Here is an 11,141-nt window from a genome sequence, read left to right on the forward strand (position 1 = left end):
GCTAAAAGGGTTGAACAACTACAACATTTCCTAGATAGCAAGACAAGAGGATCACATAGCACAACCTAATCAAGTCTATCATAACAACACAAGACAAGTCATTTCTTATGGTTCACAAGGTGGCAATACATCACATTATTCACAATTTCTTATTATTGGAATAAAGGTGAGAGAAGCATGTTGATGCACAAGAGACAATGATGCGACAATCATGATGCATGCTCATTCTAGGCGTCTTCTCAGACCTAACTAGTTTTTCGGATGCTTCTACAGCATCCTAATAGTAGTAGTAATAGCCTTTATGGCCTATATAAACAGCCACCTAGCTACCCATCTATTCCCTAAGGCTTCACGTCCTAGGTCTAACTTATCGTCCTGACGATCTATCCAATATTGGTTTCTAAGCATGTTTTACTTTAGAAAAGGTTGGAATCATGGCTTATTGACTTCTCTGTAATGGTATTCGCTCCGATACCAGCTGTGGCGGAACCGCCCGAATTATTCCAGCTTAAGTGCCCAAGTCGCACCCTTAAGGGCAGCAACACACTTAAACAGGAATAACCCGTCAGTCCCTCGGATCTAGTCCGATAAAGCCACTTATCCAGGATCGAATACCACTAGCTCACTCGAAGGTGAGGCACAGAGAAATACAATAAAACATAATACCACAAATTTAATAAGTATCATTAGTGATTACATTATCGGAGTTTTAGAAATAATAATCATAAATTTTAATGCAGCGAAAATAACTAACGGAGAAAACCGAGTAACATGGCGAAGCCTGGCCACGCTACTCCTCCTGGTCCTCTCCTACGGAAGCAATAACCCACTCGGCCATCAATCCCGGTGGCAGGGATGAAGGCCAAGTCACACCATCAACCAAATCAAGGAGGTACCTGCAAAAATTATGCTACAAGCAAGGCTGAGTATACTAATACTCAGCTAGACTTACCCGGTGTGAGGAGTCTACTCCTCTACCTCTAGACATGCAGCTGTTTGGCTGAGGGGTTTGGTTTGCCAAAAGCACTAGCTGAGTCTAAAAACAAGTTTTAGCTTTTCAAGTTCTAGAATAATAATTTAGACTAGATGAGAACCTATCTATTCATACATGATATCAAACATTATATCAATCAATATCTTTTGCCAGTATCTCATTTCCACTTATTACTCAATGCAGTACAATGGATCAAGCAGTCTCATTAGCTGCGAGAAGCAGACGATTCGAATCGAGTTTTAACCTTGCAAGGTAAACCTAAACACACGACATGTCAGGGCACTCCGTCCCCACACATGTCAACCGTCCCCATCGATTCCCCGTTCGCGTCCAGGCCTCACCGCCTTGGCATACAATGCTCCACTGACCCCGGCCGCCGCGTGCAGTGGCCGCACTTGTACCCACCATATCTAGAATGGGAGACCCAGTCTCAGGTCGCATGAGGGATAAAGTCTGCGCCCGACTTCACTCAGGTACTAGGTTTACCGGTTACCATTTTTCCCGACATGTGTTTAGTACATTCAAACGCTTGACACAGGTATCCGCACGTTAATCCTTATTCCAATTTTGTCTCATAGACAACGCATCCCCATGGATCCGTGTCCACAGACCATCATCATTCTGTTATCAAAATGGATACAACCAATTCCTGACCTCGCGCGAGTGCTAGAAAAATCACTTGACTTCTACCGAGATCCTGATTTAGCATAGCAGCTACTCGACCTAGCATACTAGTATCCATCTCAAAAGGAATCCTAAGTTCATGCAACTAGGGTTTCAGGCAACTCCTACACTTAAGTGCACGGTACAAGCCTACAAACATTAAGTGTAGTAAAATAGCATATATAAACGGTTATGCATAAAACCGGGGCTTGCCTTTAATTTAACACTTAGGTAGTGTTTGCTGGGGGAGGTGCTCGCTTGGCGAGCATCCACTGGTTAAGTCCATCATTCTTCAGGTCGTCCACCAACTGCATCTTGTGGTTGGCACCACATCACTTGCACGATCATCATCTCTCGGTCCTAAATGAGATGCAAGATGAATATGTATGAATATGATGAAAAATACCACAAGATATACAAAGACACAGTAGCGAACTAACATTAATTTAGAAGACACCATAAACCACCACACGTTAGCATTAGTTATCTACACGTCACCGGGCATACGTAGTCGCTACCACTGGAAAGATGACGACGCTTACTTTACTTAACCAATACAAACATGACCACACAAGCATGAGCACAAGTGTTTACCACGTTCACTTTAATCGCCCATTAGTTACCTATCATTAGATTAGTTAAGTACACAAGTTCGCTACGACTTATATATAGATAGACTTAGTTAAGAAGGAATAGTTACTTAATCGGGGTTCACAATCATCCACAGCATTCTACTGCAAGCATACACCCCCAGAGAACACACATGAGGAGATAGTTTAATCACAATTACATATTATACTACTTTAATGACGTTGGTTACTTAGTAGTATTAGCAGAAGCCAAAGACATGACATTATTCATTTTGTTTCCCTAATATATAACTGCACTTGCTAACTGTTGATTAAGCTAAGCTACTTATTAGACCTTAATCAATTTAGTTCACTAACTTAGTGAGATGTGTACTACTTACTTATATATAACCCCAATTATACTAGTCACTGATTATTATTACTCATGTTCAGCCAAATCCCAAAACAAACAAGCAGTCGACTCAAGACAGCTAAAACAAGGTAGGGCAATCAATCACATTTAACATGTTTGGGACAGCAGCATAGCAGTTGCTTGTTTCAGTTATAACTCACACGTTATTTATCTAAACATGGTGAACAAATACTCTTTAGAAATCTTATTAAACACTCTCTAACTTTGGTATTTTCATCTCGAGGTAATTAAACACTTAATAAGGTTAAATAGTGATATATGACAATTATTTAGATTTGGACAGATTCAGACTTGCGACTTCAAAAATTTATAACTAGAGACTCAGGAATTCAAATCAATTGATCCTAGACTTTCTGGAAAGCTAATTAAATGTTCTAAAAATTATTTATAAACATCTCAGGTTGATTTAAAGTGTATCAAGAGTAAAAGACACTAGAAGGCTTTGCTGTCCAGATTTGGACAGATTCAGACTTCACACTTCAAACATTCACAACTTAATCTTCAGATCACCAAAAAGAGTGATTCAAGACTTTTTGGAAAGCTTAGCAAAAGTACTACATAACTTTTGTAATCACCAAGAATTGATTCTATCTTTAACCAAGTCAAACAATTCAGTTTTCGAAATCTGTTCTGACAATAGACAGAACAGAGCAACCAGTTTGTAAAATTCATAACTCTTAAACTATCAGGCCTGTGGTTATGAAATTTTAACACAAGCAAGATAAGAAAAGCATATACAACTTTCTTATAACGACCATGAACAGATTGTAACACTAAATTAGGCAAACAATGCAGTTTCTGAAATCTGTACAGAATTTGGACATATTCAGTTACTGAATTTGTGAAAAGCATAACTTCTAAACGATCAGACTTATGACTGTCAAATTTTAACACAAGTAAGATAATAAAGTTATCTACAACTTTCTTATATGGTTTTTCTACAGAAAACATAATTTAGTTCATAAAAAAAACAGCACGACGAAAACAGTACGTGCAGCCCAAAACAGCAACTAATAAATTCAGCTTCTAATTACTTCAAGAATTGTTGCGTTCTAGAGACTTGAATTATTTTAACACTTTACCATTTGTTGGAGTTAAAATAACCAAGTGAGAACCAACAAGACAACTTACCAATTTTTATCCGAGTTATTTTGTACGCTAGAATCACCACACACAATTAACAAACACATCCACCACAATAATCGGACCCGGTACATATACATGTATCGATGCGCCCTTCACACACTAATTTGCATTTTAACTTAGACATCACATGAACACTACTACTTTTCATCCGCGACCATAACCATACACATTTAGACCACACCAAGCAATTCACCGTGATTACGAGCTTAACCAAGTCATCTAACAATTCGGCTAACTAGAGCAACGGCATAGCCCGCTAAATAACATACACGTCGGCTTGCCTATTATTATCTCTATATAAGGCACAACATACACCACAATATTTTTATAAACATACATATTCACATGTATATTCACACATCGACCAAATCATACGAATCGTAAACCACTAATCTCCAAATCGAAATCACCATGCATTTACTTCCCAAATCATGAACGCATACATGTTTATCATACGAACCGAGTATTTCAATAATTATCCTAAAACAACTAACTCCATTACACAACTTGTATCACAAACCTACTTGACTTACTTAAAGCGTCTACTCGAAATCGTGAGCACAGTCATACACTACATGCAAAGCATAATTTAACGAGCGCATAATATGCATCATCACGACTCGGCTTATAAATATAGAGAAAGCGACGACTACTTTGGCATGTCACCACCTCTCTATATAAGCCAAAATAATTTCTACCTACAACGACCAAACATTCATGTCGAGCACACTTCATTTTACCATGTCTCGCATACAACCATATGGTGGCGTGCACTCGAGACACTTCAATCAATGTGGCGCGACCACTAATATATGAACTCCGATACTCATGTCTTAATAACACATCCTCTACGCAAACTAGCATTTTCTAAACTACTCGTCACATCAATAAATATACTCCCTATATAATCATGAATCCCATCATATTGCATAAAACAATTATATTTTTCACATAAACACATATCGATACATTTCCCAAAACATAATCCGCATTTTGTAACTTAGTTTTTCGCATCAAACAACGCATCACATATTTTTTATCAAAATATAAAAACATACGAGTTTATTTCTACTTCGTCTTCTTTCTCTACTCGCGTCCATTCATACAATTATATTTTTACGCACATATTCACGCCATCGATTGAATCGTAAATAAAACGAAATCACAATTTTTCTAAAGCGAAAAACCTGGTCGACTCGTATCGCGCATGTCTGCATGCTGTCCACGGCTTGGGGCTTTTGTCGAGCATGGAATGCGCGAGGCTTTACGACAAGGGCTGCGAGCATAGCACAATTTAATACATGATTTATTAGTTTGGTTATTTTATCGGACACAAGAAACGCGGGACAGTGGGGAGCTCACCGCGGGTTTTGACGACGACGCGCAGACGCTGCGCAGATCGACGGCGGGTGGCCCGACTTGGCGAGCGTGACGCAGCGGAGGATCCATGGCCGCTTCGCGCTGTGGCATTCCGTCGAGCAAGAGATGGAAGTGTGCTTCAGAAGAGGAGTGTGCTGCTCCTACAGAAGGTTGGGCGCTGAGTGCCAAGGAACAGTGCCGGAGCGGCATTCGCTGCCTGGGCGAGCCGAAGACCCAAACTTTGGTGCTGTCCAGCGGGGAGGGATGGCTCGGTGACTTCCACCTTGGCTGGGCGATGAAGCACCGAGCACGTCCCTGCGCTCTCTACTGCAGAGAGGAAGCCGAGAGGAGATGCAGCACGGAGCAGAGGCCAGCGCCCTGAGATGGTGTACGCGCCAGCACTCCACCATGGAGGAGCAGAGGCAGGGGGCCGAGAGGGAGAGGCACCGGCGTTGGGGAGGAGATAGAAGGGGCCTTCCTACCGCCAAGCGCCGAGGAGCCGATAAGGGGCGCATCCATGGAAGAGGGCGCGCCAGGACGCCTGCTCGAGCTCGAACGCAGGAATGGAGGTCGGAGCCGATGCCTCGACGGTGTTGACGCCCGCGAAGGCAGGAGCAGGGGCGTCGTGGATTTGGGCGTCCAGGAGGGATCGCCGGACCTGGGGAAGAGCAGGCCGAGAGGGAATATGGGAGGTTGGCCATGGGGGATTCCTCGCGCTTGCTCCAGGGGAGCTCGGATGGTGTCCAGCTGACGCGTGCAGGGGAAATGGTGGAGAACTTCGCGGGTGGGGCTCCCTGCAGGACTGGCCGAGATCTCCACCGACGACGAGAACTTCTGCCACCAGCGCGACCAGGGCAGAGGCAAGCTCGGACTCCAGCCTGGGTGTCAACTGCTCGAGCTCGGACCTGGGAGAGGAAGCGCATGACCATAGGGGCCGGCGTCGGCTGGGATGTGGAAGGAGAGGGAGATGGCTGCCAGGGAGCCTTTGCGCACGGGGGAAGAAGAATGCCTGCTGGCGTGCGTGAGAAGCTGGCGGCCAGGAAATGCTTCTGCGCTAAGGAACAGGGAGGAGCGACGCTTAAAGGGTGGCTGCAGCAGGGTGATCGGCTAGCAGGAAACGGCATCACCCATTGGCGCAGGGATTCGGTGGCCACACATTGGTCAAATTGGGCAGCGCTGGCTATTGGCGCAGAATTTGGTGGCCAGCCACTGGACGGGGGCTGTCAGTGGCAGACTGGTGCTATCGGCTGGAGAAGAAGACAGGAAAATGGTGGCCGCTGGTTGATTATTTAAAGAGAAAACGAGATGATTGTTTAGGAGCTAATTATTTTTTTATTTGATTTCTTTGAGACAAGAGCTCCCGTATAAGTTGTATATTAAGACGGGGGCAATTTATTGGTTGGAGAGGAGTGGTCATCTGTTAGCCGATTCGCGCAGCGCTCACTCGTTGGCTGAGACTGACGCAGGGAACGGAGCGAACTGACGTACGGATGAACGAGAGGCCACGGATAAAATGAACCGAGACATTTTATTTGGGTGTCACTTGAAAATTAAATTCTCGTGCACAAGTAGAATAAAATGAATCGAGATCGATTGGCTTCAGATTCGTTATCGAATTAAAGCGAATCAGATTAATAAAAATCATTGCTGATGTTGATTTTTGAATTTAGATTGGTCACAGGGATTTTTAGCCGAGTTGGATAAAAATTTATTAGAGGACGACACATTGGAGATTCCGTTTGAGAATACAGACTCGAATTAATTTTTGGACATAGATCGAACATCGAGAAATTGGATTCGGACACAGCTCGACTAGCAACTGTCGAGCGCCTGATCAAATGAGCTTTAGACGAGATTTATAAATCGAGATTGATTATCGAGTTTGCATTCGTGCCGAGAAATAAAAGTTTTAACAGGCTCCAAATTCGGCCTTCTGGAGATCGAGTAAAATCAGAAATCGGTGAAACCTTTACAAGTAACTTGATAAATAGAGATAAACGTGATCGAGAAATAAAAAATTTCACTGAGCGTCCGAGATTAGGACAAATCTCCCGACATAACACGAAATAGACACCTGGGGTGTCGCAGTGGGTCTGCCTTGCGTAGAACTGGCACCCTTCGCAGGTGCGGACAATTCTAGTGGCGTCGGCCACCGCCGTCGGCTAGTAGAAACCTTGTCGGAAGGCGTTTCCAACAAGGGCTCGAGGTGCTGCGTGATGGCCGCAAGCCCCCGAGTGTATCTCTTGTAAGAGCTCCTGGCCTTCGGCGATGGAAATGCATCGCTGGAGGATGCCCGAGGGGCTGCGGTGGTAGAGCTCCTTCCCGTCTCCCAGCAAGACGAACGACTTGGCGCGCCGCGCCAACCGCCGAGCTTCGACTCGGTCGAGGGGTAGCTCTCCTCGGTGGAGATATTGCAGGTACGGGGTCTGCCAGTTTCGATTAGGCGTGACCCCACTCCGCTCCTCCTCGATGCGCAGTGCCTCACCCTTGGGGGCCGAGGGTACCTTAGGCCGAGCCGAGGGTGCCTCGGGCCGAGCCGAGGGTGCCTCGGGCTAGGCCGAGGCCTTCTCGGGCTCGGGCGTGTCGTCGGTCTTGACGGAGGGTTGATGCACGTCTCGGGAGAAGACGTCCGGGGGAACCGTTGTTCGCCCCGAGGCTATTTTAGCCAGCTCGTCCGCAGTCTCGTTGTAGCGCCAGGCGACGTGGTTGAGCTCGAGCCCATAGAACTTGTCTTCCAGGCGCCGAACCTCATCGCAGTAGGCTTCCATCTTCGGGTCGCGGCAGTGGGAGTTCTTCATGGCTTGGTCGATGATGAGCTGCGAGTCACCGCGAGCGTCGAGGCGTCAGACCCCTAGCTCGATGGCGATGCGCAACCCGTTGACTAGAGCCTCGTACTCGGCCACATTGTTGGATGCCGGGAAATGGAGGCGTAGTACGTAGCGTAGGTGCTTCCCGAGGGGCGAGATGAAGAGCAGGCCTGCGCCTGCTCTTGTCTTCATCAGCGACCCGTCAAAGAACATGGTCCAGAGTTCCGGTTGGATCGGAGCTGTTGGGAGCTGGGTGTCGACCCATTCAGCCACAAAGTCCGCCAAGACCTGGGACTTGATGGCCTTCCGAGGGGCGAACGAGATCGTCTCGCCCATGATTTCCACTGCCCACTTTGCAATTCTACCCGAGGCCTCTCGCCACTGGATGATCTCCCCCAGGGGGAAGGATGACACCACAGTTACCGGATGAGACTCGAAATAGTGTCGCAACTTCCGCCGCGTTAGGATCACCGCGTACAGCAGCTTCTGAATTTGTGGGTAGCGGATCTTGGTCTCGGACAGTACCTCGCTGATGAAGTAGACTGGCCTCTGGACGGGCAATGCATGCCCCTCTTCTCGTCTCTCAACCACGATCGCGGCGCTAACCACCTGAGTGGTCGCGGCGACGTAGATCAAGAGGGCTTCTCCGGCAGCGGGGGGCACCAAGATGGGCGTGTTCGTGAGGAGCGCCTTCAGGTTCCCGAGGGCTTCCTCGGCCTCAGGGGTCCAAGTGAAGCACTCAACCTTCCTTAAGAGGCGGTACAGAGGCAGGCCTCTTTCGCCGAGGCGCGAGATGAAACGGCTCAGAGCCGCAAGGCATCCCGTGACTCTCTGTACGCCTTTCAAGTCCTTGATGGGCCCCATGCTGGTGATGGACGCGATCTTCTCCGGGTTGGCCTCGATGCCCCGCTCGGAGACGATGAACCCCAAGAGCATGCCTCGGGGAACCCTGAAGACACACTTCTCGAGATTGAGCTTCACGCCTTTCGCCTTGAGACATCGGAATGTCGCTTCAAGGTCGGAAAGGAGGTCGGAGGCTTTCCTCGTCTTGACTACGATGTCATCGACGTAGGCCTCGACCGTTCGGCCAATGTGTTCGCCGAACACGTGGTTCATGCACCGTTGGTACGTTGCACCCGCATTCCTCAAACCAAACGGCATGGTAACATAGCAGTACATGCCGAAGGGTGTGATGAAAGAAGTCGCGAGCTGGTCGGACTCTTTCATCCTGATCTGGTGATACCCCAAGTAGGCATCGAGGAAAGACAGGGTTTCGCACCCAGCAGTGGAATCCACGATTTGATCGATGCGAGGCAGAGGGTAGGGAACTTTTGGACATGCTTTGTTTAGACCAGTGTTGTCTACACACATCCGCCATTTCCCTCCTTTCTTTCTCACAAGCACAGGGTTGGCAAGCCATTCGGGATGGAATACCTCTTTGATGAACCCTGCCGCCATTAGCTTGTGGATCTCCTCGCCTATAGCTCTGCGCTTTTCTTCGTCGAATCGACGCAGAGGCTGCTTCACGGGTCGGGCTCCAGCTCGGATATCCAGCGAGTGCTCGGCGACATCCCTCGGTATGTCGGGCATGTCCGAGGGACTCCACGCGAAAACGTCGGCGTTTGCGCGGAGAAAGTCGACGAGCGCTGCTTCCTATTTGGGATCGAGCTCGGAGCTGATCCGGATCTGCTTGGAGGCGTCGTTGCTGGGGTCGAGAGGGACGGACTTAACCGTCTCCGCTGGCTCGAAGTTGCCGGCGTGGCGCTTCACGTCTGGCGCCTCCTTAGAGAGGCTCTCCAGGTCGGCGATGAGGGCCTCAGATTCGGCGAGGGCCTCGGCATACTCCACGCACTCCACGTCGCATTCGTACGCGTGTCGGTACATGGGGCCGATGGTGATGACCCCGTTGGGGCCCGGCATCTTGAGCTTGAGGTAGGTGTAGTTGGGGACGACCATGAACTTGGCGTAGCATGGCCTCCCCAGCACTGAGTGGTAGGTTCCTCGAAACCCGACCACTTCAAACGTGAGGGTCTCCCTTCGGAAGTTGGAGGGTGTCCCGAAGCAGACGGGTAGATCGAGTTGTCCGAGGGGTTGGACGCGCTTCCCGGGGATGATCCCGTGAAAAGGCGCAGCGCCCGTCCGGACCGAGGACAGATCAATACGCAGGAGCCCAAGGGTCTCGGCGTAGATGATGTTGAGGCCGCTGCCTCCGTCCATGAGGACCTTGGTGAGCCTGACGTTGCCGATGACCGGGTCGACAACGAGCGGGTATTTCCCCGGGCTCGGCACGCGGTCGGGATGGTCGCCCTGGTCGAAGGTGATGGGCTTATCGGACCAGTCTAGGTAGACTGGCGTCGTCACCTTTACCGAGCAGACCTCCCGACGTTCTTGCTTGCGGTGCCGAGCCGAGGCGTTTGCCACTCGCCCACCATAGATCATGTAGCAGTCGTGGACCTCGGGGAACTCTCCTGCCTTGTGATCTTCCTTCTTATCGTCGTCGCGAGCCCTGCCACCCTCCGAGGGTGGCCCGGCCTTGTGAAAGTGGCGCCGAAGCATGGCGCACTCCTCGAGGGTGTGCTTGACGAGCCCCTGATGATAGGGGCACGACTCCTTGAGCATCTTGTCGAAGAGGTTGACACCTCCGGGAGGTTTCCGAGGGTTCTTGTACTCGGCGGCGGCGACAAGGTCCGCGTCGGCGGCGTTGCGTTTTGCTTGCGACTTCTTCTTGCCTTTCTTCTTGGCGCCGCGCTGAGTTGATGCCTCAGGGACATCTTCCGGTGGGCGGCCCTGGGGCTGCTTGTCCTTACGGAAGATGGCCTCAACCGCCTCCTGGCCAGAGGTGAACTTGGTGGCGATGTCCATCAGCTCGCTCGCCCTTGTGGGGGTCTTGCGGCCCAGCTTGCTCACCAGGTCGCGGCAGGTGGTGCCGGCGAGGAACGCGCCGATGACATCCGAATCGATGATGTTGGGCAGCTCGGTGCGCTACTTCGAGAATCGCCGGATGTAGTCCCGGAGAGACTCTCCCGGCTGCTGTCGGCAGCTTCGGAGATCCCAGGAGTTTCCAGGGCGCACATACGTGCCCTGGAAATTGTCGGCGAAGGCTTGGACCAGGTCGTCCCAGTTGGAGATCTGCCCCGGAGGCAGGTGCTCCAGCCAGGCTCGAGCGGTAT

This window comes from Zea mays, chromosome 3 (genome assembly GCF_902167145.1).
Source record: "Zea mays cultivar B73 chromosome 3, Zm-B73-REFERENCE-NAM-5.0, whole genome shotgun sequence".
In the NCBI taxonomy this organism is placed as follows: Eukaryota; Viridiplantae; Streptophyta; class Magnoliopsida; order Poales; family Poaceae; genus Zea; species Zea mays.